Raw genomic sequence first — 18,519 nt, forward strand, 5'->3', positions numbered from 1 at the left:
CTTCACTGTTCTGGTCATTCTCCTTGCTATGATCTCCATCTTATAAACGTCCTTTTCAGAATGTAGTACTGGAAATGGAATGTATTACTTCAGATGTGATCTGACAAGGTCAGTGTATAGAGAGACTAGCACCTCCCTAGTCTTGGGAACTATGCTTCCTAATCGCTCTAATATCACATTTACTTTTATGGTCACTGGGTTACACGATTGGTTCACACTGAGTTTGCAATTCAGTAGCAAATACATATGGGGCACAGCAAAGTATTTGTTTCTCCTCTTTGTGACATTTAAAAAGTTCAAGAGACAGTTTCTGGGTAATTAACAATTTTATTAATAATGCTAGTGTATTATGAATAAAAGTGGATGGTCATTTAGCTGTCTCTCTCAAACCAAAGATAAATTGTGATAGTGGACTCACAGTTTATATGCCCTTGGAAGAGTGGGTGTTCCTGAGGGTGGCAATCAACTCTGATTGGTTAACAATTAATAAGAGAATGAATATTATAATGAGAAGTGGACCTGTTCTAATGAGGGGTTACGGGAGAGACTTTGATCAAGTCATTTACTGCCAAATCACCCCTAGCCTGGAATCTAGCAAAGGATCTATATCCCCAGCCCAAGCTTGAGTAGAACACAATGGACTAGAGTTTCACCTTTGATTAAATTCCTTATAAATGTAGGCGGGGTAGCAATACCTAGATTGAAGAGAATGTTAATTCTATCTACCATCATCAGTCCTGTCCTTCAGAGGCTGAGCCTTGAAATGAGGACTTTAGAAAAAGGGGGAAAACTCTGGATCTCCTCCCAATCATTCCTTATTAGTAATAATTTCTCTCTCTCACCTCAGAAAATGTAAATAACTCACAGGAACCCAGAAATAGATAAAAAAAAAATGTGAAGCAATTAAGTGGGCAATAAGCAATCCTCTTTTCTTTCCAAGAGGCTCCCTGTTCAGGAACTGCCTTTCCCTCTGTAGAAAGGGAAATCTCTAAACTCCTAGACTTTGGGTGACTTTCATAGCAACCCCCAAGGCCAGCAGTATTTCAAAATTTTACTTTCTCTGATGAGGATAAATTCTGGCATTATACCAACAAATCCCTCCCTTCCCTATGTGGGAGGCTGAAGTTGGGGGACATTACTCAAAGCCCTAAGCTACCATATGAGCAAACATATATATGGAGCTACCATGTACTTCTCCAGGACATTCCTTCTACCTTTGGAAGGCACAGCTTCTTCCTTTTCTTGAGCTGAGAAAATCCACTCTCAGGTCTCTGGACTCTGACCTATGCAGAGAAAATTAAAGCCAGCAAACACAGCTTCTGTGTGCTTGTGTCTCAGGACATCACAGGACTTGTAGAGGTGGTGGAAGATGGAGATAGTGTGAGATTGTGCACATGTAGAAAATTCCTCCTTCCCTCAAGCAGATCAGTTGACTCTTAATTCCACTGCCTTCTGGATCAGTTTGGGGTAGAGAGGGAAGAAGGCCAAGTGGGCAAGTTATCAAAATAGCTAAATAGCAGAACTGGCCTATCAGCTTACCTTAAACACCTGCACAAAAGGAAAAATCCATCTTCTAAGAGCCCAGGCCAATGGAGTTATTTTGCGCTCATCCCTAGCCACTGAAACCTGCTCAGCTTTTAACAACTTGGCAGGCTTATAAGAACCTAAAACGTCATCTCAGGGAGTTAAGTGGTTTGGGGGATAGAGTACTGGACATGGAAACTGGAAGACCTGAGTTTAATCCTGTCCCAAGTATTTACTAGCCACATGACTCTGGGAAAGTCACTTAATTCAGCCTCAATTTGCTGCAAGTATTTTTTTTCCCAAGGCAATTATTTCCCTTTATATTTTTGATGCACATTTATGTAAAAGCTTTTTAATTTTCTATAATCAAAAATAGCCATTTTCTTTCCTGTGATTCACACTATTCCTTTTATGACAACTTGATATATTCATTTTCTTTTATAGATGTAAATTTCCCCCATGAACTATTTGTTTCCATCATAAAAATTTTGGTATGTCATGTAAATGTTTTAATTATTTTTAATGAAATTTTGTTATTTCTATGATTTGTTCTTTGACTCATCTATTTTTTGGGAATACATTATGGTACATGAATGGGATAGAATACTATTCTGTTGTAAGAAATGAGGATATAGGTGATTTCAAAGAGGCATGGAAAAATGTATGTGTACTGATGTATGGTGGAGCAAGCAGAAACCAAAGATCAATTTATACCATAATATCATGATTACTGAAATGACCAATTTGAAGACTTTTATAAACTGTTGAAGAACAAAATTATTAGAAACAGAGGAATAATTTATACAGTAACAATGATGTGAAGACAAATAATTTTGAAAGCTGTAAGAACTATGATCAATACAATGACCATTCATGATTCTAGAGGACTGATGATGAAACACCATCTACCTCCTGACATAGAGATAATATATTTAGTGTACAGAGTGCGACACATGTACTTATATACATGTATGTACATATTCACACACGTATATATACATGTGTATATGTTTATATTTTGTGTGTGTTTACATATACCTATATATTCCCATAGAGATGTATATATGCATATACATATATACACATTTATATATACAAATACATGCATACATAAACAGCCAATGAGGACATTTATTCTGCTTGACTATGCTATATTTTTTAAAAGGAATTTGTTTTTCTTTTATCCTTTTTTCCAATGAAGTGAAAGGTAGGAGGGAGAGAAAATAGATTTCTGTTCATTAGAAAAAAATGTTTAATAGGTGAGGGAAGAGGTGGTACAGAGGTGAAATGTCAAATGCTCTTTCAGATAAAATCACTATATTGTTATTTCATTTAATTATTTTACTTTGTTACAAGAAATTTCTCACAGAATGGGGGTAATCTATAATTGTTTGTCACATAAAAATAAAACATCAATAAAACTTTAAAAAGATAGCAAGATTAAGTGCTGGACTTTCAGGGACTACTTTTTTATATCCACTACTCTCCCACCCCTACTCCCTCCTACCCCTCATGATGGGTATGATTTAACTAAGTGAGAGAGCAGAGTAGATGTCATCTCAAATGTAGAGAAAAGCACATGCAAAGCTGTGAATGTGGTAATGAATATGGTGTTTGAAGAGGGGGCAAAAGAGACACAAATCAGAGAGAAAGTTAGGGTTTATATTGGCATTCAGAGGGATATATTACCAAGAGACCTGCTGCCACTCTTATAAGTGTGTAGGCACTAAACAGTGCAGAGGTGGCTTCTAGTTCGAAAATGCTTTATGACAGCTACCATTTCCCACTAGGCAGACATTGAAACACATGTTCAGGGCAGGTAGCCATGTGACCTCCATTCATCTGGCGCACCTTTTCTCTGGGACAGCTAAGAGTACTGATTGGCATATATTTTGAAATAGATTCTACTTGCAAAGAGAGTTCACACAGTGATGACTTCTAAGGCTAAAGATTCACATCACACACTAAATGTAATCCACAGCTAGATCCCAATTAGTGTGAATAATAAATCCTCTAAAGTGATCACATGTATTCAGATTCACACTATTTGAAATTATGATTATGGAAAATATTGGTTATAGCCCAAGGGACATATGTGAATAGAAAGTGTGAATTCAAATAATGTGACCACTTCAGAAGGATACATAATTGCATTAATCAGGATGTAACTGTGCTATCACTAATGTGTGTTGCTGAGTTAAGCCTACTCAGAGTTCCAAAATAGTTACTTAAACAGTTACTTTCTGTCTCAGAGTTCTGAGTTAGTTATTGCTGGGTTTTGAATATGATAAGCTGTTATCTATTGGAGAAATGTGACTACCAGAATCATAATATGATTTGGGGACAAATGTAATTTCCCTGACTGTAGATAGATGAGAATTTGTTTACTCCGTATAAGCTAAGGAAGGTTTATTCACAGATAGACTCCAGAGTCTTAACTTAGAAAGATGAGAGAAAACAGAGAGAAGGAAGAAAGATTTCAGAAATGCTTTAGCTAAGTTTGTAGCTAGAAGTGATGGGCACTACATTTGCTGTTGAAGAGCGAGTCTAGATAAAGAGAGTAACAGTTTGGAAAGCAAAGAATCAGATAAGTTTCTCAGGGGATCAACTAATTTTGACTAACATGTAGTGCTGTCTGAGGTGTTAGTCAAGTATAGTATAGATCAATTCAGTTTAGACATAGGAGCATCTAATTGACACAAAAGCTACATTCATCGATGAATTTTTATGGCTAATACCTGAGACAGAAAGAGGACCCCAAAGTTTACAATTCCAAAAATATGAGTTACCCTGAACATATGAGCTTTTCTCACTCATATGCCTTCGTGGCAGGTTTCTGTAAATGTGTGTACCCACATAGGAAGTGCTAAATAAATGTTTATTGAATTGAAGTGCTACCTATCTTTTCTGCTTTAGGTGCTGTGGTTTCAAGCAATGAGTTTGAGGGTTTGGTCTGTTCCACTTGTCCCTTTAAGTTCAAGGCACAGTTAGTGGGAGCCACTCCACCCAAAAGCTTGAGTCATGGCAACCCTGGAGGCAGGATTCCAATCCAGATGTTGTTGCCAGCCCAGCAGGGAATCCCTGAGAAGCCAGAGTGCTTGGCTTTTAGACTTCGAACACTATGGGACCACCATGCTATCAGGAATTGAGTTAAACTGTGAACCTAATTCCCCTCTTCTCCCCAGAGACTAAAGTAGTAATGGGGAGGATGTTTGTGTATTTGTTCTTATTATACCTTTGAAGTAAATATTCCTTTGTAAAAGTAAATCTGAGTGTTAAGTGGTTAAATGGAACCGAGGTTCAGGGGACCCCTAAAATTGAGAAAATATAATTGACTGGGGATTTGAGCCAATAGAAAAAAGCTAGAGACTCTGAAATCCCCTTAGATGCATTTAAAGAACCTCAAGGAGGGTGACCTACTTGGCCTTCAGGCAGTGGAGGCCAGGATATTTACTCTTAAGCATGATTTTCTCGGAGTTTTACTTTGTGATGAAGGTATAATGAGGTATAGACAATGAGGAAAAAGACCTAGAATCCCTTAGAGAGGGGTCACTCAGTCTCCTGGCCTATAGGCCATTTACACTAATAATGTTGTTTCTAACTGTATTTTATAATAGAAATAATAGAATTTTAGAATCAGAAAAAGTTCAAAACAGATGATCTGATGCAACTTCCTCCTCTTACAGATAAGTAAACCAAGGCCCAGGGTAGAACCAAGATCACTCAAGTAATGAGTCAAAGAAACAAGACTTGAATCTATGTCTTCTGATCCTAAATGTAAGACTCTTGTAATTTTATGTTATAAGGAGGCAGGATATGAGTTAGGCAAGTTGGCAGAACATCAGCTTTGGAGAAACTAACAATACTTCTGCTCTTTTGACCCTATCTTTAAAATTCATCTATTGGTATCTCTTTTTATTTCTTGTCTACCTATTCCCTAAAACCTGTATCTAGAATGTCCTTTCTCCTCCCTGTAGGAGATTGACAGTTTCCCTCCTTTCTATCCTCATTGGCTAACACAATAGGTTGTTAAGTTTTATTTGACCTCCTTCCCATTTATATAGTCTACAACCCATCCTATTGAGGGTGGTAACCTGAACTTATTTGTTGAAACTCAGGTACTATAAACAAAGTTTTGAAAATCCATACGTGTAAGAGAAATAACTGTCCTGTATAATAGGAAGAATATTAGATTTAGGAGAACTTGGGTTAGAATCCTAGCTCAACCACTTATTACCTGCGGATGAATCATGGGAAAATTTACCTAACCCCATCCAACCTTCAGTTTCCTCAGCTGTAAAAATGAGGGATTCGGGCCAGCTAGGTGGCGCAGTGGATAGAACACCGGCCTTGGAGTCAGGAGGACCTGAGTTCGAATGTGGCCTCAGACCCATTGCACTCACTAGCTGTGTGACCTTGGGCAAGTCTTTAACCCTGATTGCCTCACCACAAAAAAGCAAAAAAAAAAAAAAAGAGGGATTCACACCAGTTAACTTCTAAGGTCCCTTTCATCCCTGACTCCTATGACCTTACGAAATTGTGATCCTATTCCTTCTTCATATATATGGACTTATATTATTTCCTTCCAATTACAGTAATGATGGGAAATAATTCAACCTTAAAAATCAATGCCTTTGAATTCTTCTTTATAAAAGGAAAGGATTTTAGGTTAGGAAGGTGTTGGGGGGGGAATTCAGTGCAATGCTTCAGGTGTTAGGTAAGTTATGAGCATAAATATTCATGAAGTATCTACAGAAATGCAGTGACCCTAAACTCCTAGGAGTCTTTGTGCTCAACAATAGAAAAGGCAAAAGCCTTTCCGTTGTTCATCATGGCCTTCTTCATTCTGACAAATCAATCAATCAATAAGTATTTATGAATAATAATAATGGCTAGAATTTATATAGCTCTTTAAAGTTTGCAAAAATGCTTTACAAATAGTATCTCATTTTATTGTTACAACAAAACTAGGGAGTAGATGCTATTATTATATCCATTTTATTCTTTCTCTTTATTTTTTTGTTACATTTTAAGTTCCAAACTGTCTTCCCCTTCCCCCCCCACTAAAAAAGGCCTCCATTTGATATAGATTTATAAATATATGTAAAACTATACTATATATACTTCTTTTATCAATTCTCTGGAGGTGTATAACATCTTCCTTCATAGGTCCTTTAGAGTAGATTTGTTGTTTATAGTACTCAGAATAACTTGGTTGTTCACAATTATTCTTCAAAAAATATTGCTGTTGTTGTAGACAACATTCTCTTGGTTCTGAGCATCTCATTTTTCATTATTTCATGCAAGTCTTTCTGTGTTTTTCTAAAATCAACTAGTTCATAATTTCTTATAGCACAGTAGTATTCCATCATAATCATATATCACAATTTGTTTAGCCATTCCTCAATTGATGGGCATCCCCTCAAGTGACACAGGTTTAAAACTTGAGTTTCCTAAAAAATTATTAAATGAATTTTGGCTTAAGAGTAGGACAGAATTTCCAATAATTTCTGAAATGCCCGTAAACATACTTCTGCCATTTTGTACTATGAATTTATGTGAAGTGGCATTCTCAGCATTGACTATTATAAAATCAAAATATCAATCAACTCTGAAAAATGTTGAAGATGCTCTATATCCTGCAGTATCAAATATTCCAGGGGCAGCTAGGTGGTGCAATGGATAAAGCTCCGGCCCTGAAGTCAGGAGGACCTGAGTTCAAATCCGGCAGACCAAACACTTGACACTTACTAGCTGTCTGACCCTGGGTAAGTCACTTAACCCCAACTGCCTTAAAGAAAATATTCCACCAAGATTTAATTCTTTATGTAAAAATGAACAAGCACATCCATCTCATTAGTATGCAAATTTGCTTTTGTCTTTAATAAATGTTAAAATTATATGCATTCCAAAGAATTGTTTTAAAATAAATTTATTTATGATTTATTATTAGTAAATGTTTGATTTGCATACCTATTTTATACACCTGTATGCCTGGGGTCCCATAAAAATTTCTCAGATGAAAAAAGGTCACAAGTAGAAAAAGTTTAAGAAGCCTTGTCTTAAGAGACGGCTGCTTTACCCTGACCTTAAATTATTTCTGCAGTTCAAAGTTTGCTCTGAGGCATTACTTTATATTATTTGTGGGGGGGAATTTAGGAGAGCCACATAATTTCCTGCCTTATTCCACCATCTTCCCAAAATCTTCTCTATTATTATATCCATTTTAAAGAAGAAACTAAGGTAGGCTGAGGTTAAATGACTTGCCAAGTGTCATACAGCTAATAAGTTTCTGAGAATGGATTTGAACTCAAGTCTTCCTGATTCCAGGTCCAGTGCTCTTCATTAGGCCACATAGCTGCCTTATTTAAACACATATATGCGTAAACTTCCTGTATGCACTTGGGCAAAAGTATCACACTACCTCTCATACCTTGACTCCTTTACCTGAAGCTTCAATGGCTCCCCATAGCTTTTAGGAAAAAGCATATACTCTTCCATTTGGGATTTAAAGCCATACAACCTGGCTTTAGTCTCTTTCCAGGATGCTCACGCATTATACCAATTCACGCATGCTACATTTCAGCCCAGCTGACCTAATTGTTGTTCCCTATAAACTTGATCTTCCTGCATGGTCTTCCTTCATCCTTTGCACAAGCTATCCTCTATGCCTGGACTGTTTCCCCCACTTCACCTTTATCTCTTGTAGCACCTGGACCTCCTCAAGGTGAAGGTCAACTCTCACTTTCTTCCAGAGACCTTTCCTGATTCCTTTAGTTGTTAGTGTACTACCTCCCCCTCCACCCTTATCACTGTATATTTATTTTTTGTATATCCACTGTTTACTTATCTATAACCAGTACAATCTTTTGGAAAAATGTCTTCTCTTTGAGGGTGGAGACTGTCTTACCTTTGTGTTTGTATCATGGCCTTGCACAGAGCATGGCGTATAGTAAACACTAAATAAAAACCTGTTGGTTGATTGTTTGATTTGAGTTCTATCTTAACTTGTTCAGATTATGACCAGTCCCCATCTTCTTATTCTACATGATTCTTTTCTATGGCTTTCCTTAGGGGATCTACCCAACCCACCAGAGGCCTACCTCTTGTTTTTTTGTTTTTTTTTTAATATTTTGCGATACTAGTGCAGCACCTGGGTTGTTCACCTGTCTTCCCTAGGTCATGCTCCATGACTAGCCTTCATCCTTTTCTAGTCATATATGCCCTTGATAATATATGTGTGTATATATATGTACATATATTTTTTTTTCCTTACAAATTCCTGCTTTTCATATGAGATAGAATGCTGGATACAGGGTTAGGAAGACCTGAACTCGAATGCCAGCTTAGATACCTTACTAACTGTAGAACCTTCACCAAAAAACTTGACCCCTATCTCCCTCAATTTCCTTTTATGCCAAATGTGGATAATAATAGCATCTACCTTATAACATTTGTGTGGTGATCAAATGAAGGCTATTTGTGAATCTTAAGGTACTGTATAAATACTATCTATAATTATCATTACTATTATAGTATATTTCAGCTCACAGTCACTGTGAGTCTTTCTATCAATATTTGTTCTAGGTAGAATTTTTATTCTTCTAAGGTCATAATATTCCTTGGTTTGCAGCCATCTAAAATGACTAGGAGAAAATTAGGGTTAAATAATAGGTTTTTGCAATTTACTGAAGACGGTATTAAAAGTATCTTCCTCAACCCATAGAAATGCACATTAAGTGGTAGGGCCCCCCAGTGTCCATGGCCCAAATTCTGCTTAGAGCTGCAGCATTCCAAATATTAAATAGAACTTCCTTTATCACCCTAGTACTTCACAAGTTACTCAAGTATTTCTTATATTGTTTCAACCTTTCATTTATCATTGTGGTACAGTTTGCTAAAGTTATTTTTTGTTTCCTTTCTTCTTACTGTTAGCTGAAGCGCAGGTGCTGGTGGCTATTCCTGCTTCTTTCTCCTGCTCAGTTTCCATAATTAACACTGGGATGAGGTTGGGGGGAGAGGAGAAGACCTCTTGTTTTAGTATAATTTGAGTAAACCCTCCCTAGTCCCAAATAATAAAGACACTGATAGAGCCAACCTATCAACAGCAAGAATATTCAAAAAATGATTTTCAGGACTCTTTACTAAAATCCAGAGAGAGGAGAAGAATTATGTATTTGTGATGCTGGTTTATTGTTGTACACACAAATGTTATAAGGTAGATGCTTTTATTATCCACATTTGACATAAGAGGAAACTGAGGCAGGTAGAGGTTAAGTTTTTTTGGTGAGGATTCTACAGTTAGTAAGGTGTGTAAGGTGAGATTTGAGTTCAGGTCTTCCTAACTCTGTGTCCAGCATTCTATCTGGTATGATAACACAAGAAGCATGTCTCTACCACATTATCGAACATCCATGTGAGAGATTTCAAGTGTATTAATTGTCATAGGATTTGGAGGAAGTGAATAGGGAAATTATGCTCAATAAATACACATACCAGGCAAAAAAAAAAAGAAAAAAGAAAGAAAAAAACACTGGCTTATAATGAGAGAATCTACCAATATGCTGTCTGTAATATGTGAAAGGAATTCTACGTGCCCACCTCCAGGGAACCATGTGTTTCCAGTTGTTTTTGCAGTAGTGACAATGTTTATGCTGATCCATCTACATACTCTCCTTCCCTTTCCCCTTGTGATCAGTGACAGCTGGCCAGGGATCAGAGATACAGTCTAACGTCAACCAACAGAGATCTAACTGGCCTATAAGGGGAATAAACCCATGACCTTGTCCACATTAGCACCAAAATGACTAAGGTATATGTAATTATGTCAGGTACAGCACAAAAATGGAAACGAAAAGCTTTTAGAATAGACTCATAAAGCTGGAAAGAACCTTACAGACCATCTGGTCCAATTGCTCCACTTTTCAGACAAAGAAACTGAGTCCCAGAGGAGTATGGTACATAGTAGCTGGGAATATAATATGAGAAGGTAGGGAATAGTAGACTCAGAGTTGGATGATCTAGATTGTGTTCTGGCTTATCACTAGCCATGATGGCTAGAATGAAGAAAAAGCATGGCTTAGTGAAAAGAACACTGGATTTCTTTGCAATAAGATCAGGGTATTTCCTGTGAGGACCTTGGGAAAGTCACTCAGCTCTCAGCGTTCTCATCTGTAGAATGAGGGTTTGGACATAGATGATTTCCCATGTCCCTTCAAGCTCAAAATCCTCTGTGACTAAAGTAATCTTATCTATAAAAGAATAACAATATTTACACACTACTTGCCTCACAATGCTGATGGGAGACAAGAACTTTGTAAGCTATAAACTGCTCACCAGCATTGTACTAGGCCTGCAGTTGAAGAAGAGAGCTGGGTTCTACTTGTGCTTTGGAGATTCGACAGTTGTGTGACCCTGGGGAAGTCCCTTAGCTGTGAACTTTGAGCTTCATTTTCTTGGGCTATTAACTGGGGTTAATAATAACTACAATCCCTCAGTTATAGAGTTACTGTGAGAATCCAGTGAGATAACATATATGAAGCACTTTTCAAATGGAAAAGTTCTATCTAACTATCATCTGCACTTCCTTCAATGGTGATTGAGCCAGTGCTGGCATCAAGACCTCTAGGGTCCCAGGCCAGTGGCCTTGCCCCCTGCACCACATCATCTTCATGAGTCAGTAGCTACAAAACTGGAAATGACATATGTTTGTTGAAATGGCATGAAAAAATTATATCTCAGGACCTTAACAGATAAATGAATTGAGTTTAGCAATTGACCTTTTCTGTGTTTCAGTTTACTGATCTGTCAAATGAGGAGTTCAACTACAATGATCTCTGTCTCTGAAGTAATTTCCAACACTAAAACCTCCTTGACTCTCTATAAATTAATTGGAGAAGGATGGAATAAAAGAAATCATAAGATTAGCTGAGAAATCTTAGGGATTCATTGGATAATTTTATATATTTATGCCTACACTTATGAAATAAATTGAGTTTGCAAAGTGTGGGGAGAAAAGCATTTGTTAAGCTCCTACTCTGAGCTAGTCACTGTGCTAAGCATTTTACAAATATTCTCTCATTTGAGCCTCACAGCAATCCTGGAAGGTAGATGTTATTATTATCCTTATTTTACAGTTGAAGAAACTGAGGAAGGAAGACTTTAAGTGATTTGTCAAAAGTCATACAGCCTGTAAGTATCTGAGGCTGCATTTGATTCAAGTCTTCCCAATGCCAAGTTAGGTGATTGATCTATATGATAGGAACAATACCCTAATTTTGACCCTCGTGCAAATTAAGGTAGTTTTTCCTTAAAAGGTATTGAGACTTTCCCAGAGACTTGGTTGGTTCAGGAAGCTCAAAGCTCAGACTTCTGAGGTGACATCCTCTTCTGACCACAAAGCAACCATGAAGAGCTCCAGAAGTTTCTAATGCTTGGCTGGTAGATCACTATGGATAATTCAATCAAGGGACCTTAGCTCCAATGTATCAACTCAAGGTATCTTCAAGACCTCTCTTTGTTGACTAACCTTCTCCTGTTATAACTAAATACAATTCTTTTTTCTTAATTGTCAAATAATCTGTGAGTGTCTCAGTTTGTTCTGATATCAAATTTAACTTACCTGGAGACTATCCGGAGTCAGGGCCAGCCCAGACCAATCTAATGTACCTTACTGCATCATGTTGATTAAGAACACCCAACCGGCTAAAGCCAGAGTAATTCAAGAAAATCTGAAAACTAAAGCATGAGGGGAAAAGGTGGGACACCATTCCTGGAACTAAGGTACATGATGAGAACTGAATCAGCAGCAAGACTGACACAAACTCTTGGCCCAGAACCTCTTATATTTCTTCTAACTAAGAATGGGAGGACTTCCAAATCTCAGGAGTCTATCAAAGGGGATTAAATTACAAGAGTCAGATGTTACCAGAGAGAAATTAAAGAAAATTAGTTTCAACAGGGTAGTTATAAGTAAAACCTGATCAGAGACATAAAACTGCCATGAGATCATGGGAAGATCATTTAAACTCACAGAGTCTCAGTTTCCTCATCTATAAAATAAGAATAATCGTATTTTCACTATCTACTTAATAGGGATATTGTAAGGAAAGTGCTTTTAATAATCATAATATCTATATAAATGTCTTTTCATCACCATCAATATTATTGGGTAATGGTAGCAGAAAGTCTAACTGGGATAATTATTCAATACTTTCAGGATGTGTATTTTTGTCAGTGTGGGTGTTCTTTCCATTGAGGCAGGTTGTAATCCCTCTAGGACCTAGCAAATTATCTTTGAGAGTCACCCTCCAACCAACCTGATAATGATGAGCTAGCTCATCCATACTTGGCCAGGCTGGGTTATTAGATGGCAAACACCTAGTCCAGCACTGGGCCTGTACCCAAAGCCTTCTCAAAGGGGTGTGACTTTCCAGAGCTTTTGCTCTGCTAGTACAGACTCTGAAAACTCAGAGTCATAGCTCCACACTACCAACAAGACATGTGAGTGTAACTTTAGTGGAGGAGGAGGAGGAAGGAGAAAGAGAAGAAGGAGAAGGAGAAGAAGGAGCAGAAGGAGGAGGAGGAGGAGGAGGAGGAGGGGAAGAAGAACTAACATTTACATAATGCTTTAAGGTTTGCAAAGCACTTTACAAATATTGTCTCATTTGATCCTCACAATAAGCCTGGGAAATAAATACTATTATTACTCCCATTTTAAAGATGCAAAACTGAGACAAATAGAGGTTATCTCAGAAAACAGATTTGAATTCAGATCTTCCTGACTCCATTTCCACTCTTTATGATAACTCACATTTACTTAGCATCATGTGGACTCCCAACTCTGTCCCTCATGACTGGACCACTTCCAAAGTCATCAGTGATCACTTTATTGGCAAATCTAACGACTTTTTCCCAATCTTCACCCTCTTCGATCTTTGAGTAGCATTCACATTATGAAACACCCTCTCTTTTGGAATTCTTTTCTCTGGAATGATACTGCTTCGGTTCTCTTATCTTTTTTCTCAGTCTCTTTTGCAGAGTCGTCATCCATTTCCTAGCCCCTATGGATGTGTATACCCAAGGACTCTTTCCTGAGCTCTTTTGTCTTCTTCCTCTCAGTGATCTCATCAGTTCCCATGAGTTCAAGTGTCATTGCTATGCACATAACTCCCAAATCTATATGTCAATCAGTCAAAAAATATTTATTAGGTGCTAAGCACTTTGCTAAGTGTTAAGGATACAAATAAGAAAAAGAAAGATAGTCTTTGACCTCAAGAAGATTACAATGAAAGCACACAAAAGAAAGCCAAAAAGCAAGAAGAGGAATGGAGAAAAGAGAAGAAGGTACTCAAAGTGGGATATGATAGACTTTCACCCAAAAAGTGCAGCTGATAAAGAGGTGGCTGGTCAGTGAGCCCTCTTTCAATGGCGAATCTGGGAGGTTTTTTTCTTGTTCCACCTTCAGTCCCTAATCAGAGGGACAGAGGATACTGAATGTACTGAAGAGGTATGAGTACCAAAGCCAATACAGTCTCACAATATGATAGGTTTCTTGGTGAAGAGGTTTCCTGGCAGTATGTTTTATCCATTCCTTATCCCTGAGGCCAGGAAAGGTTGGCTAGAGTCACATTGTATATGGCTTTAAATGCTAAACTTTCAACTGGTCATTTCCACTGAAATGTCCTACAGAAACAAACTCAACATATACAAAATAAAAAAAAAAAGAACTCATTCTCCCCCCAACACACACACACACTCACACATACACACACCATACTTTCCTCCCTCCTATTTCTGTTGAGACCAACTCTACTTTTCTAATCCCCTGGGTTCAAAACCTAGGAATCATTCTGTACTCTTCATTCTCACTCATTCCCACTGATGGGGTGTGGCCCAAAGGGAATCTGGCTACCCTTTGTCTTCAGGCCCAGCCTCTCATCTCACTTTGAAAGCCTTAGTTTACCTTTTAATCTCATTCAGATGCCTTCATTATCTATTCCCATTGTCAATTCAATCTCTTAGACATTCCAATCTCTGGGAATTCTCACCCAGACCCTTTCCCCAGACCCTTTTCCCAGACCCTTCCCTGGTCACCCAAAGTATAGATCTACCCTGGCCCTCATTCAGGGCTGAGAATCTCAGGCCAAAAAGGCTGAGACTTTTCTCATGCCTGCTCGGCCTTACGGGCGTCACCTGGCCTATGTGTTTTATCACTAATAAACTTTTCCTCTGGCTGAAGAAGATTTGAGTTGAATTCTTTCAGGCAGGGCCTGGTACCACGATTTTGGGGTTCCAGCAGCACCCCAAAGTCCTAGACCTCTACACCACTACCATATTACATGCCAAATTTTAGGTAATTCTGCCTTGGTAACATTTATTGAATCTGTCCCTGTTTCTGTACATGCATGGCCACTGTATTAATTCAGGTCCCTATTACCTCCTAAACTGGTCTTCCAGAATCTAGACTTTCAACTTCTCAATCTATCCACCAAGTAGCTGCTAAACTGACATTCATAAAGCATAAATTTAACTTTGTTGCTCCCTCCTCAAGAAGCTTCATTGACTCCCTATTGCCTCTGGGATAAAACAGAAATCCCTCTGTTGGGCATTTGAAGTCCTTTCCATTCTGGCTGTAGCCAACATTTCCTGGCTTAGTACACGTCACTTCATTTCACATGCTCTACACTCCAGCTATACTGCTGCTCCCTATACATTCTATCTCTGGCTCCAGGCTCTGGGTAGGCAGGCTATTCCCTATGCCTGGAATGCTTTCCTTCCTCTGCTTCTTGAAAGGTTCAGCTCAAGCACTATCCCTGTCTCCCACCCCAGTCTTTCCTGATTTTCTCAGTTGTTTTCATCCCACTCACTCATAATACTTTGCATTTACTTTGCATTTTGTGCGTGCGTGCATGGGTGCGTGTGTGTGTGTGTGTGTGTGTGTGTGTGTGTGGTGGTTGTTTTCCAGGTTAGAAAGTAAATTCTTTGAGAGCAGGAACTATTTATTGCTTTTTAAAATTTTTGTATCCTTATGGCCAAGCACACAGTAAATGCTTATTAAATGCTTGTAGAATTTAACTGAATCCCCATTTCACAGATAAATCATAGTAGCTCTGGTACAAGGGATGGAGAGCTGGTCTCAGCTTGAGAGATCTGGTTTCAGGTTAGTTTTCTGACACATGCTGACTGAGTGACTTTGGATGAGTCACTTAAACTCTCAGTGACCCCAGGCAATCCTAAACTCTGCACTGATAGAGTTCTCCATACCAATGAAATCCTAGGTTCATTGTTGTTCAAAAAAAAAAAAAGCTGGTATTTACAAAGGGTTTTACATCAGTGACCTCATTCATTCTTACAAGAACTGTGAAGGCAATTACTATAGCTTTATCCCCATTTCACAGAAATAGAAACTAAGATTCAGAGAAGTTAAATGACTTGCCCAGGTCTATACAACTAATAAGCATCAGAGAGAGGATTAAAACCCAGATTTCACCTGGCTTCAGATTTACCAGCACTTAACATAGTGCCTGGCATACAATAGGTGCTTAATAAATGTTCCTTGAACTGACTTTTAACTAAATCATTGGATCATGCAGCCCATAAGTTTCAGAGCCATAATTTAAACCTGATATTTTCTGATTCCAAGTTACACTAAGTCACAATGTCCCTCATATATGATCCCATACACCACTGGCGCAGCTACAGCGGTGTAATAGATAAAAAGTGTTGAACTGGAGTTGAGTTACTAGCTGGGTAACTCTGGGCAAGTCACCTAAGTCTGTCTGCCTCAATTTGCTCATCTGTAAAATGGGGGTAATAATAGTAGCTACCTCCCAGGGCTGTTGTGAAGGTAAAATGAGAATGTATTTAAATCAAGCACTTTGTACATTTAAAGTGTTATACAAATGCTTTTGTTTGTTGTTACTATTCAGTCATTTCCATCATGTCTGACTCCTCACAACTGCATTTGGAGTTTTCTTGGCAAAGATACTGGAGTGGTTTGCAATTTCCTTCTCCAGCTCATTTTACAAGTGAGGAAACTGAGGCAAACACTGTTAAGTGACTTGCCCAAGGTCACACACAGCTTGTAAGTGTCTGAGGCCAGATTTGAACAGAGGAAGATGATCCTTCCTGACTCTAGGCCCAGTACTCTAACCACTGTGCAACCCAGCTGCCTCTAGCTGTTATTGTTTTCTTGTTTTTACATAAGGAGATACTAACTAAATAAGAAATCTGAGAGATGTGGGGTTAATCAGGCAAGGACTGCTCATTGGAAGGGCTTAGCCCTATTTGCCTAAGAATCTAACACTCTTAAGGGAATATTTATAACCAAAAAAAAAAATCCAAATTCAACTATCCTTCTAGTTATTATTTTTTAAATCATCAAAGCCCCACTGTTCATATTAAGCTTTGCAAAATTAGACTTGTCGCTAATTGGACTCACATTTTTTATTCCTCCACCCACCTCTACATCTTGAGTATGTTTAAATTGGCTAAATAGGACTGAGCTTTGGTGGGATTCAAATATCACAGTGGTCTGTGATCCTGGATTGTGGATTTGCCTTCTTGTCTGATCATTATATTGCAACATATGTCAAAGGGATGACTGAAAGAGAAGTCTGACCTGGTAATTATTGCTGCAAATGAGGCAAATCCGGCTAATGCCAAGGGAGAAAATCAGCAATATTTCCCTTTCCAGAGCTAGCACTATCCCCAGGCCAAACTCCCACAATGATAAAACATATGGAGAATCTGGCCATCAACCTTCCCCACTTAACATAATTCCCCTCAAGTCTCACATGATATTCATTGATCTTGACTCATCCCCATGATACTAGTCTCCTTAAAATGCATTTTGCACGTTTCCAACTCCCTGGAGATGCCATAGAACCACGCAAGTGTACACAATCCTTCCCTTCTTCCTTCCAAGTCAGATCAGACTGTAGAAAACCTAATGCCATTCACACCATCTCCAAGAGTTAAAGTGCACCACTAGGGACCAAATTCTCCATTGCTTGCACATCTGTCCCCATTCCACAGCAAACACCACACATTTATTATACGGGCATTTGCGCAAGGGTCAATATAAACATGCTCCCATTCACGGCATGTTACGGCTGAAAAAAATTTTTTTGAAAGCATTAGTCCAATACTTTCATTTTACAGATAAGAAAACTGAGGCCCAAAGCAGGGATGGGGTGGTGGTGATGGGAGGTGATGGTAAAGTGGCTTGCCCAAGTTGACAAATTCATAGCACTATGGGAGCTAAAGCCCAGGAGTCCTAAGTACCAGTTCAACACTGTTTTGAAAAAAGAAAAGCTGATATGATATCTTTCAATGAAAACATGGCCATTTTCACTTGAGTAAGACAAACATTTCCATGAGTATTCAAAAGAAAGAAGTGAGGGAGGTAAAAATACAATAAAGAAAGAATGAATAGAAGAGATGAGAACTATAAACAAAAAAGAAGAGAAGAGACAGAAGGATGAGGGGGGAGAGAGGAAAACAAGGGGAGAAGGAGAGAGAGAGAGACATAGGGAAGGAAGGAGAGAGAGAGATGGTGTAGAAAGGGAGAGGAAAAGGAGAAGGGAGAGTAAGAGAGATTGTAACCTTCATACAAATGAGAGTATCTAAGTATCACAATGTTACAATGTTGCCGGCAGTCTTATTAAGCTTAATCTTATTGGCAGACTTGGCCTCAAGTCTCTTCTCCACAAAAGGATGTCAGGGTCCAAGTAGTTGGAGCCAGGATGCTGTTCCAGATTTAAGTGGACAATTTTCTTTCTTGTTTTTTCTTCTGAAATGGTTTGAATGACTGAGAAAAGAAAAGATAGGGCACAGGGGCATGCAGATTCTCCAGAAGTCAAAGAAGGAAGGAAGGGCATTTATTAAGTACCTATTATGGGCCAGGCACTGTGCTAAGCACTTTATAAATATTATCGAATTGATTCTCACAGCAACCCTGGGAGGTAGGTGCTATTATTATCACAATTTTAC

The sequence above is a fragment of the Phascolarctos cinereus genome, unplaced genomic scaffold (assembly GCF_003287225.1).
Source record: "Phascolarctos cinereus isolate Bilbo 61053 unplaced genomic scaffold, phaCin_HiC Scaffold_4;HRSCAF=312, whole genome shotgun sequence".
Classification (NCBI taxonomy): Eukaryota; Metazoa; Chordata; class Mammalia; order Diprotodontia; family Phascolarctidae; genus Phascolarctos; species Phascolarctos cinereus.